We start from the raw sequence: 20,515 nt of genomic DNA on the forward strand, positions 1-20,515 counted from the left end.
AGATTAGGGGCCTGGCAGCAGCTATGGGAGGCCCGTAATCTGCCAGCACCCTATGACAAAAAATGGAATACACCAGCAGTGTGAGGAGACCTGAAAGTGGCACATGGCAGAGTGTGGCGATGGAGACAGCAGCAATGGGAGGCCGTACAGGGACCCATGAGAGACTCTGGACTTGGCAGCAGCATGAGGAGGCGGTATAGGGGCCCATGGCAGATTAGGGGCCTGGCAGCAGCTATGGGAGGCCCGTAATCTGCCAGCACCCTATGACAAAAAATGGAACACACCAGCAGTGTGAGGAGACCTGAAAGTGGCACATGTTTGGGGCATGATTCATGGCGGATTTAGTCAGTTGTGTCAGGAACTGGTGGTTTGAAATCCAGACTAATCCACGCCTGATTCATTTTCACAAACGTCAGTCTCTCCACACTTTGGGTGGACAGTCGTGTCCTCCGCGGAGTTGCAATACCTCCTGCCGCACTAAACACGCGCTCCGATGCCACGCTACTGGCCGGGCATGACAGCCTTTCAAGGGCAAATTCAGCTAGTTGGGGCCAAAGGTCAAGTTTCGTTGCCCAGTAGTCAAGGGGATTGTCTACCTCGGTTGGCAGGGTGCTGTCCAAGTAGGCCTAAGCCTGTTGTTTGAGGTCCTGCTCCAGGTCCACCTGATGCTGCTGCTGCTGCTGCTGCTGCGGCTGGTTAGTAGTTTCCTCACTGCGCTGGTGAAGAAAGCTACTCATCATCGACTGCAGACTGAGGCAGCCGCTGCTGGTGGAGCTGCCACTGCTCCTACCACCCCACCCCTCCCCTGCTGCCATGGCAGCGGAACGCGAGCGCACAGGGCCCACAGTGTCTGAGGATGGACGTTGGCGCAGACAGGCAGAGACCAGCTGACTACATAGGTGGTTTTTATAGTACGTTATTTTGGCCTCCCTCTCAGCAGGTGTTGAAAAGGCCACCATTTTGGAACGGTAGCGAGGGTCCAACAAGGTGGACAGCCAAAAGTCATCCCTCTGTCTGATGGTTATTATTCGGCTGTCGCTACGCAAGCAACCGAGCATGCTATGGGCCATTTGTGCCAAGGAATGCGAGGGACTCCCTGCCTCCATCTCCACAGCATACTGCCACGGTGCGTCTGGGTCCTCTGTCTCCTCCTCCTCCTCCTCCTCCTCCTCCTCTACCAGATGCTCCTGCTCCTCCACTCCTGTCCGCTGAGTGGAAAAACCACCCATTTCACTCAATAATTCCTGAGCACCAATGTCCTCCTCTACCTCCTCCTCTTCTTCCTGTCCTGCCCCCACAGGGGTCATGTGGCGTTGAGATCTGTGCGCCACGTCTACCGCACCCTGACCAGCCATTGTTAACAGCATTTGTTCCAGGACGTGCAACAGAGGAATGACGTCGTTCATCCCATAGTCCTGCCGACTCACGAATAGCGTGGCCTCCTCAAAGGGCCTGAGCAAGCGCAGGTGTCACGCATGAGCTGCCAATGGCTGACATCTAAGTTACACAGGGAATACCTTTATCCGCTTTTAACATCAGGAAATCTGTGATGGCCTTTTGCTGTTCGTAAAGGCGGTCTAACATATGTAGGGTTGAATTCCACCTTGTTGCAACGTCACAGCATGAGGAGTCGGTATAGGGGCCCATGGCAGATTAGGGGCCTGGCAGCAGCTATGGGAGGCCCGTAATCTGCCAGCACCCTATGTCAAAAAATTATACACACCAGCAGTGTGTGAGGAGACCTGAAAGTGGCACATGGCAGAGTGTGGCGATGGAGACAGCAGCAATGGGAGGCCGTACAGGGACCCATGACAGACTCTGGACCTGGCAGCAGCATGAGGAGGCGGTATATAGGGGCCTATGGCAGATTAGGGGCCTGGCAGCAGCTATAGGAGGCCCATAATCTGCCAGCACCCTATGTCAAAAAAATTCTACACACCAGCAGTGTGAGGAGACCTGAAAGTGGCACATGGCATGAGAGACTCTGGACCTGGCAGCAGCATGAGGAAGCGGTATATAGGGGCCTATGGCAGATTAGGGGCCTGGCAGCAGCTATAGGAGGCCCATAATCTGCCAGCACCCTATGTCAAAAAATTCAACACACCAGCAGTGTGTGAGGAGACCTGAAAGTGGCACATGGCAAAGTGTGGCGATGGAGACAGCAGCAATGGGAGGCCGTACAGGGACCCATGAGAGACTCTGGACCTGGCAGCAGCATGAGGAGGCGGTATATAGGGGCCTATGGCAGATTAGGGGCCTGGCAGCAGCTATGGGAGGCCCTTAATCTGCCAGCACCCTATGTCAAAAAATTCTACACACCAGCAGTGTGAGGAGACCTGAAAGTGGCACATGGCATGAGAGACTCTGGACCTGGCAGCAGCATGAGGAAGCGGTATATAGGGGCCTATGGCAGATTAGGGGCCTGGCAGCAGCAATGGGAGGCCCATAATCTGCCAGCACCCTATGTCAAAAAATTCTACACACCAGCAGTGTGTGAGGAGACCTGAAAGTGGCACATGGCAGAGTGTGGCGATGGAGACAGCAGCAATGGGAGGCCGTACAGGGACCCATGACAGACTCTGGACCTGGCAGCAGCATGAGGAGGCGGTATATAGGGGCCCATGGCAGATTAGGGGCCTGGCAGCAGCTATGGGAGGCCCTTAATCTGCCAGCACCCTATGTCAAAAAAATTCTACACACCAGCAGTGTGAGGAGACCTGAAAGTGGCACATGGCATGAGAGACTCTGGACCTGGCAGCAGCATGAGGAAGCGGTATATAGGGGCCTATGGCAGATTAGGGGCCTGGCAGCAGCTATAGGAGGCCCATAATCTGCCAGCACCCTATGTCAAAAAATTCAACACACCAGCAGTGTGTGAGGAGACCTGAAAGTGGCACATGGCAGAGTGTGGCGATGGAGACAGCAGCAATGGGAGGCCGTACAGGGACCCATGACAGACTCTGGACCTGGCAGCAGCATGAGGAAGCGGTATATAGGGGCCTATGGCAGATTAGGGGCCTGGCAGCAGCAATGGGAGGCCCATAATCTGCCAGCACCCTATGTCAAAAAATTCTACACACCAGCAGTGTGTGAGGAGACCTGAAAGTGGCACATGGCAGAGTGTGGCGATGGAGACAGCAGCAATGGGAGGCCGTACAGGGACCCATGACAGACTCTGGACCTGGCAGCAGCATGAGGAAGCGGTATATAGGGGCCTATGGCAGATTAGGGGCCTGGCAGCAGCAATGGGAGGCCCATAATCTGCCAGCACCCTATGTCAAAAAATTCTACACACCAGCAGTGTGTGAGGAGACCTGAAAGTGGCACATGGCAGAGTGTGGCGATGGAGACAGCAGCAATGGGAGGCCGTACAGGGACCCATGACAGACTCTGGACCTGGCAGCAGCATGAGGAAGCGGTATATAGGGGCCTATGGCAGATTAGGGGCCTGGCAGCAGCTATAGGAGGCCCATAATCTGCCAGCACCCTATGTCAAAAAATTCAACACACCAGCAGTGTGTGAGGAGACCTGAAAGTGGCACATGGCAGAGTGTGGCGATGGAGACAGCAGCAATGGGAGGCCGTACAGGGACCCATGACAGACTCTGGACCTGGCAGCAGCATGAGGAAGCGGTATATAGGGGCCTATGGCAGATTAGGGGCCTGGCAGCAGCTATAGGAGGCCCATAATCTGCCAGCACCCTATGTAAAAAAATTCAACACACCAGCAGTGTGAGGAGACCTGAAAGTGGCACATGGCATGAGACACTGTGGACCTGGCAGCAGCATGAGGAGGCGGTATATAGGGGCCCATGGCAGATTAGGGGCCTGGCAGCAGCTATATGAGGCCCATAATCTGCCAGCACCCTATGTCAAAAAATTCAACACACCAGCAGTGTGAGGAGACCTGAAAGTGGCACATGGCATGAGAGACTCTGGACCTGGCAGCAGCATGAGGAAGCGGTATATAGGGGCCTATGGCAAATTAGGGGCCTGGCAGCAGCTATAGGAGGCCCATAATCTGCCAGCACCCTATGTCAAAAAATTCTACACACCAGCAGTGTGTGAGGAGACCTCAAAGTGGCACATGTTTGAGGCATGATTCATGGCGGATTTAGTCAGTTGTGTCAGGAACTGGTGGTTTGAAATCCAGACTAATCCACGCCTGATTCATTTTCACAAACGTGAGTCTCTCCACACTTTGGGTGGACAGTCGTGTCCTCCGCGGAGTTACAATACCTCCTGCCGCACTAAACACGCGCTCCGATGCCACGCTACTGGCTGGGCATGACAGCCTTTCAAGGGCAAATTCAGCTAGTTGGGGCCAAAGGTCAAGTTTCGTTGCCCAGTAGTCAAGGGGATTGTCTACCTCGGTTGGCAGGGTGCTGTCCAAGTAGGCCCAAGCCTGTTGTTTGAGGTCCTGCTCCAGGTCCACCTGATGCTGCTGCTGCTGCTGCGGCTGGTTAGTAGTTTCCTCACTGCGCTGGTGAAGAAAGCTACTCATCATCGACTGCAGACTGAGGCAGCTGCTGCTGGTGGAGCTGCCACTGCTCCTACCACCCCACCCCTCCCCTGCTGCCATGGCAGCGGAACGCGAGCGCACAGGGCCCACAGTGTCTGAGGATGGACGTTGGCGCACAAAGGCAGAGACCAACTGACTACATAGGTGGTTTTTATAGTACGTTATTTTGGCCTCCCTCTCAGCAGGTGTGAAAAAGGCCACCATTTTGGAATGGTAGCGAGGGTCCAACAAGGTGGACAGCCAAAAGTCATCCCTCTGTCTGATGGTTATTATTCGGCTGTCGCTACGCAAGCAACCGAGCATGCTATGGGCCATTTGTGCCAAGGAATGCGAGGGACTCCCTGCCTCCATCTCCACAGCATACTGCCACGGTGCGTCTGGGTCCTCTGTCTCCTCCTCCTCCTCCTCTACCAGATGCTCCTGCTCCTCCACTCCTGTCCGCTGAGTGGAAAAACCACCCATTTCACTCAATAATTCCTGAGCACAAATGTCCTCCTCTACCTCCTCCTCTTCTTCCTGTCCTGCCCCCACAGGGGTCATGTGGCATTGAGATCTGTGCGCCACGTCTACCGCACCCTGACCAGCCATTGTTAACAGCATTTGTTCAAGGACGTGCAACAGAGGAATGACGTCGTTCATCCCATAGTCCTGCCGACTCACGAATAGCGTGGCCTCCTCAAAGGGCCTGAGCAAGCGGCAGGTGTCACGCATGAGCTGCCAATGGCTGACATCTAAGTTACACAGGGGAGTACCTTTATCCGCTTGTAACATCAGGAAATCGGTGATGGCCTTTCGCTGTTCGTAAAGGCGGTCTAACATGTGTAGGGTTGAATTCCACCTTGTTGCAACGTCGCAGATCAGGCGATGCTGTGGAATTCCGTTCTGCCGCTGCAGCTCAAGGAGGGTGTGCTTTGCGGTGTAGGAATGGCTGAAATGCATGCAAAGTTTACGTGACATTTTAAGGATGTCTTGCAGTGGGATGGTGGATTTTAAGAACCGCTTGACAACCAGATTGAACACGTGAGCCATGCATGGCGCATGGCACAACCTTCCTTGACGCAGAGCAGACACCATGTTCTTTCCGTTGTCGGTCAACATGGTTCCGATTTTCAGTTTGCGCGGAGACAGCCATCTGTCGATTTCTCTGTTCATTACACTCAGAAGTTCCTCCCCTGTGTGACTACGTTCGCCAAGGCATACCAGGTGCAGAACAGCGTGACACCGTTGCGCCCTGCACATGTGATATGCCGGTCGGGTAATGGGACTTGGCACGGGGGTGGCGGCTGAGGACACGGCGGAAGAAGAGGTGGTAGAGGCGGACATCTTTGCCGGACCAAGGACGTGCAAACGTGGAGGCAAAAGCGGCGTGACCTGTCCAAGTTGCTGGTGCGGCTGTGACGGCACCACGTTCACCCAGTGGGCCGTAAATGACATGTACTGTCCCTGACCGTAGTTACAGCTCCACACGTCGGCGCTGCCGTGCACTTTGGCAGAGACCGACATGCTCAAAGACTGGCCCACCATCTCTTCTACATGTGAATGCAGGGCTGGCACTGCCTTTTTGGCGAAGAAATGACGGCTTGGCACTCTCCACCGCGGCGCGGCACAAGCCATCATTTCTCTGAAAGGTGCTGAGTCCACCACTTGGAAAGGGAGGGACTGCAGCACCAGCAACTTGGACAGGAGGACGTTCAGCTTTTGCACCGTCGGGTGCGTGCTCGCAAACTGTTGTCTCTTGGAAACGGATTCCAAGAAAGACTGCTGACGGAATCCGTGAAGAGGAGTAGCAGGAGAAGGAGCATCTGAACGAGCGGAAGATGCCAACGAGCGACAACTCCCCTCAGCAGAGGTGTTGGAGCCTTGACTGGCTGATGGAGGGCGATTGACGTCGGGTGACGGAGCAAGTAACGGAGCGGGTGATGGAGCGGGGGCTGGGGCGGGCAGAACCGCCGTATCTTTATCACGGTTTTCCCAGGCCACCAAATGGCGACGCTGCATATGCTGCCGCAACGCTGTAGTCCCAACATGGGCCCCCTGGCCACGCTTGACTTTCTGGCCACATAGTCGACATACGGCTACGTTTACTTCCTCGGGCGGCTTGACGAAAAATTGCCACACCGCCGAGTAGGAAACTTTGCCCCCGATACTCCTCACTGGCTGACTGCTGCTTCCTCCGTGCACACCGGCACCACTACTGGCCGTGGTGGTAGGCTGCAGTGGAGCTGGTGCTCTACTCCGTGGCCGTTTGGCTCCACTGACACTGCTGCGACCCTGCTGCTGTCTCCTGGGCAACCCACCGACTGTTTTGCTCGCTGCCAAGCTGCCACCCTCTTCTCCTGATGATGCGGAAGAAATTGCCTGATGACGACGAGGCTGCCAAGTGCGATCAACCTCCTCATCATCAAGTAGGGTCTCCGCCTCACTACTAGCCCCCTCGGCTGCGTCTGGGTCAGGAGACAGACCTGTCTCTAGACCGGCTACCGAGCCACTCTCCTCGCCACTACTTCTTCGCCTGGCTGCTGAAAAGGCGGATGTCTCCCCCCGTTCCTGACCGCCCTCTGTTAGCTCTTCCTCACTGTACAGTGGGGCTGAGCCCACAGCATGCGATACTTCGCTTGGTGAGGGAACACCAAAGGACAGGGGCAGGTAGAGGACACGTGATTTCAGTGGGCTTGGTCCCGGGCCATGCCAACTAACGGTTGCGTCTGACGTACCCACCGACCGTTGGCTGTAGGTGTCAGAGGTGACCTGGGAAGAGGAAGACGACCGAGCCAACCAATCGACGACGGCAGGGTTGTCGGTGGAGACACGACCGCTGGATGACACCGGGAGCACTGGCCTCTGGCTGCGAATAGTGCTGCCTCGACCCCTTCCTCTGCTGCCACGTCTGCTCGCTCCTAAAACATTGCCTCCTCTGCCACTCCTCTGCATGTTGTCTGACATACTCTTTAATTAAACGATTATGTGTCCCTGAGTAACAATTCTGTGTCCCTGAGTAACAATTCTGTGTCTGTGCGAGTAACAATTCTGTGGCCCTAAGTAACAGTTCTGTGGCCCTCAGTAACAATTCTGTGTCCCTGATTAACGTTTCTGTGGCCCCAAGTAACAGTTCTGTGGCCCTCAGTAACAATTCTGTGTCTGTGCGAGTAACAATTCTGTGTCTGTGCGAGAAACAATTCTGTGGCCCTAAGTAAAGTTTCTGTGGCCCTAAGTAACAATTCTCTGGCACTCAGTAACAATTCTGTCTGTCCCTGAGTAACAATTCTGTGGCCCTAAGTAAAGTTTCTGGGGCCCTGAGTAACAATTCTCTGGCACTCCGTAACAATTCTGTCTGTCCCTGAGTAACAATTCTCTGGCACTCAGTAACAATTCTGTCTGTCCCTGAGTAAAAATTCTGTGGCCCTAAGTAAAGTTTCTGTGGCCCTGAGTAACAATTCTCTGGCACTCCGTAACAATTCTGTCTGTCCCTGAGTAACAATTCTCTGGCACTCCGTAACAATTCTGTCTGTCCCTGAGTAAAAATTCTGTGGCCCTAATTAAAGTTTCTGTGGCCCTAAGTAACAATTCTCTGGCACTCAGTAACAATTCTGTCTGTCCCTGAGTAACAATTCTCTGGCACTCGGTAACAATTCTGTCTGTCCCTGAGTAACAATTCTCTGGCACTCAGTAACAATTCTGTCTGTCCCTGAGTAAAAATTCTGTGGCCCTAATTAAAGTTTCTGTGGCCCTAAGTAACAATTCTCTGGCACTCAGTAACAATTCTGTCTGTCCCTGAGTAACAATTCTCTGGCACTCCGTAACAATTCTGTCTGTCCCTGAGTAACAATTCTCTGGCACTCAGTAACAATTCTGTCTGTCCCTGAGTAAAAATTCTGTGGCCCTAATTAAAGTTTCTGTGGCCCTAAGTAACAATTCTCTGGCACTCAGTAACAATTCTGTCTGTCCCTGAGTAACAATTCTCTGGCACTCCGTAACAATTCTGTCTGTCCCTGAGTAACAATTCTCTGGCACTCAGTAACAATTCTGTCTGTCCCTGAGTAAAAATTCTGTGGCCCTAATTAAAGTTTCTGTGGCCCTAAGTAACAATTCTCTGGCACTCAGTAACAATTCTGTCTGTCCCTGAGTAACAATTCTCTGGCACTCAGTAACAATTCTGTCTGTCCCTGAGTAAAAATTCTGTGGCCCTAAGTAAAGTTTCTGGGGCCCTGAGTAACAATTCTCTGGCACTCAGTAACAATTCTGTCTGTCCCTGAGTAACAATTCTCTGGCACTCAGTAACAATTCTGTCTGTCCCTGAGTAACAATTCTCTGGCACTCAGTAACAATTCTGTCTGTCCCTGAGTAAAAATTCTGTGGCCCTAAGTAAAGTTTCTGTGGCCCTGAGTAACAATTCTCTGGCACTCCGTAACAATTCTGTCTATCCCTGAGTAACAATTCTCTGGCACTCAGTAACAATTCTGTCTGTCCCTGAGTAAAAATTCTGTGGCCCTAATTAAAGTTTCTGTGGCCCTAAGTAACAATTCTCTGGCACTCAGTAACAATTCTGTCTGTCCCTGAGTAACAATTCTCTGGCACTCGGTAACAATTCTGTCTGTCCCTGAGTAACAATTCTCTGGCACTCAGTAACAATTCTGTCTGTCCCTGAGTAAAAATTCTGTGGCCCTAATTAAAGTTTCTGTGGCCCTAAGTAACAATTCTCTGGCACTCAGTAACAATTCTCTCTGTCCCTGAGTAACAATTCTCTGGCACTCAGTAACAATTCTGTCTGTCCCTGAGTAAAAATTCTGTGGCCCTAATTAAAGTTTCTGTGGCCCTAAGTAACAATTCTCTGGCACTCAGTAACAATTCTGTCTGTCCCTGAGTAACAATTCTCTGGCACTCGGTAACAATTCTGTCTGTCCCTGAGTAACAATTCTCTGGCACTCCGTAACAATTCTGTCTGTCCCTGAGTATGAATTCTGTGGCCCTAACTAGCGTTTCTTTGTCCCTAAGTAACAGTTCTGTGGCCCTCAGTAACAGTTCTGTGTCTGTGCGAGTAACAATTCTGTGTCTGTGCGAGTAACAATTCTGTGGCCCTAAGTAACAGTTCTGTGGCCTTCAGTAACAATTCTGTGTCTGTGCGAGTAACAATTCTGTGTCTGTGCGAGTAACAATTCTGTGGCCCTAAGTAAAGTTTATGTGGCCCTAAGTAACAATTATCTGGCACTCAGTAACAATTCTGTCTGTCCCTGAGTAACAATTCTCTGGCACTCAGTAACAATTCTGTCTGTCCCTGAGTAAAAATTCTGTGGCCCTAATTAAAGTTTCTGTGGCCCTGAGTAACAATTCTCTGGCACTCAGTAACAATTCTGTCTGTCCCTGAGTAACAATTCTCTGGCACTGAGTAACAATTCTGTCTGTCCCTGAGTAAAAATTCTGTGGCCCTAATTAAAGTTTCTGTGGCCCTAAGTAACAATTCTCTGGCACTCAGTAACAATTCTGTCTGTCCCTGAGTAACAATTCTCTGGCACTCAGTAACAATTCTGTCTGTCCCTGAGTAACAATTCTCTGGCACTGAGTAACAATTCTGTCTGTCCCTGAGTAAAAATTCTGTGGCCCTAATTAAAGTTTCTGTGGCCCTAAGTAACAATTCTCTGGCACTCAGTAACAATTCTGTCTGTCCCTGAGTAACAATTCTGTGGCCCTAATAACGTTTCTGTGGCCCTAAGTAACAATTCTCTGGCACTGAGTAACAATTCTGTCTGTCCCTGATTATGAATTCTGTGGCCCTAACTAGCGTTTCTTTGTCCCTAAATAACGATTCTGTGGCCCTCATTAACAAGTCTGTGTCCCTGAGTAATGGTTCTCTGTCCCTAAGTAACTTTTCTCTGTCCCCAATTATCGTTTCTGTGGCCCTAACTCTGTCCCTGTCCCTAGTACAGAGCGGTCTGCCTCTGTTCAATAACTGCAGGCAAATGAAGAATTCCAAAATGGCCGCTATTTATAGCTCGACCATTACACAGTGCTGGCTGGCTGGCTGCTGATAGGCTGATGCGATCACATGTAGTTGAGGCATGCATTATGGGTCAGCGCGCCTTGTCTGCGCGCCTTCCCAGACATCCCCGCTCCGTCGCCGCACATGTCAGCCGCCATTTTCTGAAAAATTTCGATTCGCGCGTCCGAATTAGGCTATTTTTCGGATTCGGCACGAATCGAAATTTTTCAGATATTCGACTCGAATTCCACTTCGGATACTTCGATTCGCTCATCTCTAGTTATAACCAAAAGTAATTTTAAACTCATTGGAGACTGTACTTCTAGACATTTGGGAATTGGAGACTGTAAGATTCCTATCCATAGCCCTGACCTTATCAATCTTATTGTCAATAGTTTATTTGGGATAACCCATTTGCTGAAATCTGGTAGCCAAAACATGGAATTGTGATAAAAAAAATCATCTACTTATGAACAATTATGTCTAAGATGTATGAATTGACCCCTTGGAATATTACATAGCCACTATCAAGGGGTATGTAACCATTACGATCAGTAGGTTTACAGTAATTATGGATCTTAAACAGACTGTTTTCTTTATAAATTTCAGGATCTAGAAAAAACATACCATTCAGATCAAAATTCCAGGCTAAAGTAGTATTTCCTTCACCTTCCTAAATCATAAAGATCATCAATGTACTTCTTATAACATACTAACTGGTAGAGTGATACCCAAAAACAGCTTCCTCCTCACGTACCTGGTGATGGAGGCCAATGGAGAAAGGGCTTCCTTTGTAGCTAATTTCCAGACTCCCCTGAGAGTGGGACAGCGGGAGTCAGGCCCAAAGTGGCACAGGTCGCCTGTAGGAGTGCTGGTTGGTGATCCACCCAGAAGCACAGCTGATGTACGGAGAAAGGCGCCACCTGTGTGTAGTATGCAAGCCCTTCTGGGATTTAGAGATTTACTGGATAGTTGGTTCAAGCCAAGGTCAGGTACCAGGTGAAAATCAGAGCAGGCATAGTCAGATGGGATAGCAGAGGTCATACACAGAGGAGCTAGAGAGAGAGAGAGAGAGAGAGAGAGAGAGAGAATCCGCAAGCCAAGCTGAGGTCAGATCAGGGGTTAAACAGAGTAGACAGGTCCAAGAGCAAGCCAGGTCGGTATCAGGAAATCACAGGTCACAAGAAACAGGAACAAGGCACGGGGAGCTAGAGATCATCCAGCAACTTGAGGAAGTGATGATCTCCTTATAAAGGCCGTCTGGAACCAAACTGAGGCCGATTTGTGCTTCTGCGACCATGCAGGGTACTGGCAGAAATGCCAGATCATCCAGAACTTCCGCCATGGACAGGACCCTGACAGTGCCCCCCCCCCCCTAAAGGGCAGCCTCCGGATCACCATCTTTTCAGGATACTTGGATCAAAATTCTTGGAGAAGCCATGTAAATTGCCTTTTGGTTCCCAGGAACTTTTTTCAGGTGGGTACCCCTTCCATCTGACCAGGTACTGGATTTGTCTTCCCCACCTTCTGCAGTCCAGAATTGCTTCAGTCTCGTATTTTGTCTCCTCCCCAATAGTTATCAGCGGAGGAGGTGGTTCTACTCTCCCTGGAAAAGGATCAGGAACAGCTGGCTTGAGTAGGGAGATGTGGAAAACTGGATGGATCTTGTATGATTCCAGAAGAAACAGCTCAAACGCCACTGGATTGATTTCCCTTTTGATCCAGAAAGGGCCAATGTACCTTGGTCCCAACTTATGTGACGGGCAAGGGAGTTTTAGGTTGGCAGTTGATAGCCAAACTTTGTCTCCGTTCTTCAGAAGAGGGTTTCCTCTCCGTTTCCTGTCGTAGTGCTTCTTATAATCAGCCTGGGATTTCTGTATAGACTCTTGGAGAACTTTACAGTTGTTCCGTATCATGCAGAGTCTGTCCTGTACTACGGGTACTGAAGCTTCAGGAATGGTGTCTTGTATGCAGGAAGGGTGGAATCCATAATTGGCCCACAATGGTGACTGGTTTGTGGCAGAATGGACTGAGTTGTTGTAGGCAAACTCCACCAATGGGAGTAGGGATGCCCAATCATCCTGGGAAAAAATAGAGAAGCACTGTAAGTATTGCTCCAAAGTCTGGTTCATTTGCTCCATTTGCCCGTTACTCTATGGATGGTAGGCGGATGATAGGCAGAGTTCCAACTTCAGGGCCTTGCAGAGGGCTCTCCAGAACCTGGAAGTAAACTGCACCCCTCGGTCTGAGACAATATTACTGGGCAGACCATGTAACCTGACAATCTCTTTGATGAAGGTCAGTGCAGTCTCTGGCGCAGATGGAGTACCCACCATTGGTAAGAAGTGGGCCATCTTGGATAGCTGATCCACTACTACTAGAATGGTATTAAACCCCTCAGAGGGCGGTAAGTCCACAATGAAATCCATTGCGACCATCTCCCAGGGATGATCAAGAATGGGCAGGGGCCTCAGTAGCCAAGCCTTGCTTTGTCTCCCTTGTTACGTAGACACACTGTGCACAATTTCACATAGGCTCTACAGTCTTGATTCAAGTTGGGCCACCAAAAGGATCGCTGGATTAGTTCCATTGTTTTACGGGCTCCAAAGTGTCCAGCCAGTTGATGATCATGGAAAGCCCTGAAAACTTGAGATCTTACTTCTTGGGGTACAAAGATCTTATCCTTCTGCCAAAGAAGACCATTCTGCCTTCTTAACAAATCTTGTTCAGGTTCAGGACATAGTGCAGAGGCTTGCTTGATCGAAGACTTTAGGTTGGGTTGAATCAGCAAAAAATGTTGGGCCGACAAGATGGTGTTGGGGAGAGAAGGCTCCTCAGGGTCTGGGAACATACGAAAAAGAGCATCTGCCTTCCCGTTCTTGGATCCTGGGCGGTAAGTTATGTGGAAATGAAACCTGGAGAAATATAAAGCCCATCTAGCGTGCCGAGATCTTAGGCGCTTGGCAGATCTTAGATACTACAGATTTGTATGATCCGTGAAAATCATAATTGGGTGGTTGGCTCCTTCCAAGAGGTATCTCCATTCTTCGAAGGCTATCTTGATCTCTAAAAGTTCCCTATCACCCACATTGTAGTTCCTTTCAGCTTGGCTCAGTTTCCTAGAACAAAAGGCTATCGGGTGAAGCAGAGCCTTTGGGCCCTGGCGCTGAGAGAGTACAGCTCCTGTTGCAACTTCAGATGCATCCACCTCCAGGATGAAGGGAAGTGTTGGTTCTGGATGCTGTAACAACGGAGTGGAAGTGAACTGATCTTTTAACTGCTTGAACGCTATTTGTGCTTCCTAACTCCAGCAGAAATGTGTATGCTGGCAAGTGAGTTGAGTAATAGGGGCAATGATGGTGGAAAAGCCCTTAATAAATTAGATATAAATTGGCGAAGCCCACTAATCTTTGGACCCCTTTCCTGTCTGAAGGTACAGGCCATTCCAGGATAGCAGATACTTTCTGAGGGCAGTCAACAAAGATCCATTATCTCCTGCGCTCAAAAACTCAGATCAAACGGGCGTTAGTACAAACAGCGTGTTCATCCGCTGGTGATCAGAGGCTGTGCAGCTCCATCATGAAGCTGGGGAAGCTTGACAAAACTGTAGAAGGAGATGAAAGAAAGAGCGCACAAATCTTGCGCATTACCTCAGTAAATAGTGACTAATTTTATTTTATTTAGGAAATATACTTACAAAAGTGATGGTAAAACAGGCATAAGTAAACCATAATCCACACAGGGTTACAGGTAAGGGGGGGGGGGGGGGGGATACAAGCTAACGTGTTTCGAAGGGTGCTCCCTTCTTCATCAGAGCTGGGTTTGGCAGATAGAAACTTCAGTATAGCAGAGTTCCCATGGCAAGGAGACATTCAGCCACTGAGTGTCAGTATTAAAGCATTTCCAAAGATTCACTATTTATTGAGGTAATGCGCAAGGTTTGTGCACTCTTTCTTTCATCTCCTCCTATACTTTCTGAGGGTCCATGGAGATTCCCTCAGTGGAAATTATGAGCCCTAGGAACTGGATGGACTGCTTTTTAAACTCGCACTTCTCCACCTTTGCGTACAAGCCATGCATCCTTAGAGTGTTTAGCACTTTCCTAACATGATCTCTATTGAGTTCCACTGAGGTAGAGAAAATTAGGATATTGTCCAGGTAGACAATTATAAAAAGGTCAAGGTACTCTCTAAAGATATCGTTTACAAAGTGTTGAAATGTAGCAGGGGCATTACATAGCCCAAACGGCATCACCAGGTACTCAAAATATCCAAAGCGTGTTCTGAAGGCGGTCTTTCACTCATCGCCCTCCCTTATACGGACTAAATTTTAGGCCCCCCGTAAGTCAAATTTAGTGAACACGTGGGCTGTTCGAAATCTCTGAAACAACTCGGGCACAAGAGGAAGAGGATATCGATTTTTAATGGTAATTTTGTTAAGCTCTCTGTAGTCAATGCAGGGTCTGAGAGACCGATCTTTTTTTTTTTCAACAAAGAAAATACTAGCCCCGACAGAGGAGGAAGAGGGGCGGATGAATCTCGTCTAAGTAATGCCGGGGGGCTTCCAGTTCAAGCTCGGACAACGGGAAAATTCGCTCAAATGGTATTTCTGCCCCTGGAAGTAACTCAATTGGGCAATCGTAAGACCGATGAGAAGGCAATGTGTCGGCCTTCTTTTTATCAAACACATCAAGAAAGTCGTGGTAGGTAGAGGGGACTGATTGACTGGCCTCTGGTGAAGTTTTGACTGAGACATACATAAGAGTTGGTGAAAGCAGGGGCACCACAGTGTTGCAGAAAATATTCCGATGAAAAGATGATTTCCTTCTTGGGCCAAGGTGTCAGGTGTGCTCCCATGACCTTAATGAGGGGTGGGCTCCCTCAGGTTCACCTGCCCTTGTTTCTATCCATTTAAATGCATGTGCCTCCATTGTGAGGACAGTTAGGGCCACAGATACTCAGGGTGCCGTGATGTGGCTCTGTGGCTTACGTATGTATTTGCAAATGTGTGCTAACTAAACCCCTGTTTTTAAACGCATGTTCTTAGACAGGTTAATTTGGTTTTTTGATAGTTGGCTAACTGGCTGGCAGTTTGAACTGGCTTTCTTATCCCCCTCTTTTGATAAGTTAAACTTATCCATGTTCCTTGCCAACAATAGCCATTATTAGACTGGGGTAGGCTGGCAAGTTGAACTGGAAAGTCCTATTTTATTACTTTGTGATGCCTTCCATGTTCACTGTTTAAAAAGCCAGTTATAGACCTGGGTAGGTGGCCAGTTTTTTCTTTGTATGTTAATTTTGGAGGTTCAGTGGGTGCATTGGACACCCTGGCTGCCGTTGTGCTACATGCTGGGTGTCAGGTGTGCTCCCATGACCTTAATGAGGGGTGGGCTCCCTCAGGTTCACCTGCCCTTGTTTCTATCCATTTAAATGCATGTGCCTCCATTGTGAGGACAGTTAGGGCCACAGATACTCAGAGTGCCGTGATGTGGCTCTGTGGCTTACGTATGTATTTGCAAATGTGTGCTAACTAAACCCCTGTTTTTAAACGCATGTTCTTAGACAGGTTAATTTGGTTTTTTGATAGTTGGCTAACTGGCTGGCAGTTTGAACTGGCTTTCTTATCCCCCTCTTTTGATAAGTTAAACTTATCCATGTTCCTTGCCAACAATAGCCATTATTAGACTGGGGTAGGCTGGCAAGTTAAACTGAATAGTCCTATTTTTTACTGTCTTCCTATAAATAAACTGAGGACGTGCAGGAAAGACAGGGGCCAGCACTTTGTCTTTTTTCAATATACTCTAATGTTTAGTAACAATCTTCTCTAGTTTTCAATATTGTACGTTATAACCAAAAGTAATTTTAAACTCATTGGAGACTGTACTTCTAGACATTTGGGAATTGGAGACTGTAAGATTCCTATCCATAGCCCTGACCTTATCAATCTTATTGTCAATAGTTTATTTGGGATAACCCATTTGCTGAAATCTGGTAGCCAAAACATGGAATTGTGATAAAAAAAATCATCTACTTATGAACAATTATGTCTAAGATGTATGAATTGACCCCTTGGAATATTACATAGCCACTATCAAGGGGTATGTAACCATTACGATCAGTAGGTTTACAGTAATTATGGATCTTAAACAGACTGTTTTCTTTATAAATTTCAGGATCTAGAAAAAACATACCATTCAGATCAAAATTCCAGGCTAAAGTAGTATTTCCTTCACCTTCCTAAATCATAAAGATCATCAATGTACTTCTTATAACATACTAACTGGTAGAGTGATACCCAAAAACAGCTTCCTCCTCACGTACCTGGTGATGGAGGCCAATGGAGAAAGGGCTTCCTTTGTAGCTAATTTCCAGACTCCCCTGAGAGTGGGACAGCGGGAGTCAGGCCCAAAGTGGCACAGGTCGCCTGTAGGAGTGCTGGTTGGTGATCCACCCAGAAGCACAGCTGATGTACGGAGAAAGGCGCCACCTGTGTGTAGTATGCAAGCCCTTCTGGGATTTAGAGATTTACTGGATAGTTGGTTCAAGCCAAGGTCAGGTACCAGGTGAAAATTAGAGCAGGCATAGTCAGATGGGATAGCAGAGGTCATACACAGAGGAGCGAGAGAGAGAGAGAGAGAGAGAGAGAGAGAGAGAGAGAGAGAGAATCCGCAAGCCAAGCTGAGGTCAGATCAGGGGTTAAACAGAGTAGACAGGTCCAAGAACAAGCCAGGTCGGTATCAGGAAATCACAGGTCACAAGAAACAGGAACAAGGCACGGGGAGCTAGAGATCATCCAGCAACTTGAGGAAGTGATGATCTCCTTATAAAGGCCGTCTGGAACCAAACTGAGGCTGATTTGTGCTTCTGCGACCATGCAGGGTACTGGCAGAAATGCCAGATCATCCAGAACTTCCGCCATGGACAGGAACCTGACAGTGCCCCCCCCCCCTAAACGGCAGCCTCCGGATCACCATCTTTTCAGGATACTTGGATCAAAATTCTTGGAGAAGCCATGTAAATTGCCTTTTGGTTCCCAGGAACTTTTTTCAGGTGGTCCAGGAATCTTTGGCAGAACCCATGTGGGTTGAAAGGTCTGAGTACGCTCAGCACGTCTTTCCCGTAGATGCCGATCCAACTGGGTAGAGAGCAGGATAAGGAGGGATCTTCCACCCTAGCTAACTCGTCCTTGAGTGACAGGCATAGGCGGAACTATTACTTTAATGCTGCATTGTGGCAGCATTGCAGTGGAGGTCCTCTGGGAATCATCTTAAAGGGCAGCCATGGCTTCAGAAAATTCACTCACTGAGTTGAGTGCTGGGTTCTTCTGTTCCAGTAGACTAGGTGCCCAAGACTGAGGTTCTTCAGACAAGAGGGAGATGGTGAACCCGACCTTGACTTCTTCCAGTGAAAAGGTTCTGGGTTGTAGAGTAAAATACAGTTCACAGGCATTTTTTAAAGCTCTGAACTTACATCGATCCCCAAGGAAACGTTCAGGGGTAGGGACTCTGGGTTCTGGAGGTGGTAAAACCACAGCAGGAGTGGTGGCAGGAGACAGACTGGCAGGTGCGGCTACTGGGTTAGAACTGGCGGAAGGATCCTGGTCCGCAGAAGTAGAGAGGGAGTGAACACACCCTTTCAACTGGAAGTATCCTTGCTGTAGATCTTTCACTGCTTGAGTAAGTGCCGTCATTTGTTGGCACAGGGCCTCTAGTGCGAAAGCGCCTCTCTCGGCCTCGGACATAGTGGCTGGATAATACTATCAGGTACCTTGTGATGGAGGCTAATGGAGAGAGGGCTTCTCTTGTGGCTAAGTTTCAGACTCCACTGAGAGTGGGACAACGTGAGTCAGGCCCAAAGTGGCACAGATCGCCTGTAGGAGTGCTGGTTGGTGGTCCACCCAGAAGCACAGCTGATGTACAGAGATAGGTCTGCAGACAGGTGACGCCTGTGCATAGTATGCAAGCCCTTCCGGGATTTTGGGATGGATAGTTTGTTCAAACCATGGTCAAGTACCAGGTGGGAATCAGAGCAGACATAGTCAGATGGGATAGCCGAGGTCATACACAGAGGAGCGAGAGAGAGAGAGAGTATCCGTAAGCCAAACCGAGGTCAGATCAGGGGTTAAACAGAGTAGACAGGTCCAAGAGCAAGCCGTGTCGGTATCAGGAAATCACAGGTCACAGGAAACAGGAACAAGGCACAGGGAGCTAGAGATCATCCAGCAACTTGAGGAAGTGATGATCCTCCTTATAAAGGCTATCTGGCACCAAACTGAGGCTGATGTGTGCTTCTGCGACCATGCAGGGTACTGGCAGAAATGGACCTTCTGCCATGGACAGGACCCTGACATCCTCCCAGTGTGCCATAAAAAGATTAGCAACACGGGGAGCAAAGCAAGAGTCCATAACTTCTCCCCTTACTTGCAAGAAATACTGTTGATCATACCAGAAGTAGTTTTTACAAAGACAAAACTCCAAACAATCCAATATATACCTCCTATGTTTCCTAGTTATACCAGAACTCAAGAGATCCCAATTCACTGGAGATTTCTTTTTCTCTCTGTCTCAGACTGATCAAGCTACTCTGGGCAACAGCTATGACAGTCAGACCCCAAGTTCAAAGATATTCTCTGTACTCTCCCCACCAGGAAGAGGCAGTGGCACAGAGGATAGAGGGGCACTTCAAAGAAAAATAGCCAAAGTTAGGCAGGAGGTCCTGAACCTGGACACCAGGTTGGTTCATGGGGGGTGGATTTAAATGATCAGATGCTGCACCCTATTTGTTCCCTTATGGCTTATAGTCCCTCTTCTGGTATAAAAAAGTTACAATTTATTTATTCCATTTGGCCATTTACAATGCGTTTGCCATCTATCAAAAGTCAACAGAAAGACCCACCACCTTCCTCAGCTATATGTACCAGGAGAAAACCTTAGCCTGCGGTACCACCCAAAAAAATAGAAAGGGCTTCCCACAAAGTTTAGTAACCACAAGGCTAAAAAGGGGGAATCCGCAAGTCTGAGAAATGAGGAAGTGTTGACCCTGAAGTGGAGGGATAAGAGAAATGTTTATATCCTGTCCACTATCCACAATGATACCTCAGTGGAAATTCACAAAAAGACGTGGTCCTATCCAAAAACCTGAATATCTCTACAATTATAATTGGTTCATGGCGGCGGATTTAAAGGATCAGATGCTACAGCCCTATTTTTTCCCTTCAGGCTATTAGTTCCTCTTCTAAAAAAGTTGCGATTTTTTTCTGGGGGATTCCCCCCCCCGAAAACATTTGACATTTGCTCTGACTGTGTGAGCAGGCTGCACGAGCAACATTTTCCAGAAAACATTCCACCAACAGAGTCAGGAAGAAGACGTCAAAAAAAATATCAGGTATGCAGCTGAAGAGTAGTTGGGAAAGACACCAGTGTTCATTGTCCCCAATGTCCCTCCAAACTGAGCCTATGCATCGGAGACTGCTTCCGACGTTATCACACATCACCAAAATATTAGTTCCCCTTATTTTTAACAGTCTTCCATTTCCCAGTTTATATAATTCGTGCTGACCATTTGCCTGCTGCCTTGATTGACCATGCCTTTGCCTTCCACATTAACTGACCTTGGCCTGATTACCTATGATGCCTCTGCCTGCCATCTGGATTATTTCTAAACTGCTTTTCTTCCTTCCACCTGAATTTACCCTGGCCTGTTTACTGACAATGCTTTTGCCTGCCGTCTGGATTGTTTCTAAACCACGTTTTCTGCCTTCCACCTGCACTGACCTCGGCCTGTTAATCGACCAGCTGCTTGAACTGATCTTTTGCCCTGCTACTGAAGCAGTGGGATGCAAGATATCACAGGGGTCTCACATATGAGGGGCTTCAGAGTAGAGTCAATCAGTTTTTTGTTTTCACCGGGTTTTTTAATTCCCGGACAGGGTATGTTAGTCCAGAGGCTTCGAAGGGATTGGGTGGGACAAAGCCTCTACCCCTGAGGCCAGGTCTTACCTAACTGAGGCCCTAAGCCTGA

Source organism: Staurois parvus, unplaced genomic scaffold, assembly GCF_062004578.1.
Source record: "Staurois parvus isolate SC_StPar_1 unplaced genomic scaffold, SC_StPar_1.0 ptg000318l, whole genome shotgun sequence".
Lineage (NCBI taxonomy): Eukaryota > Metazoa > Chordata > Amphibia > Anura > Ranidae > Staurois > Staurois parvus.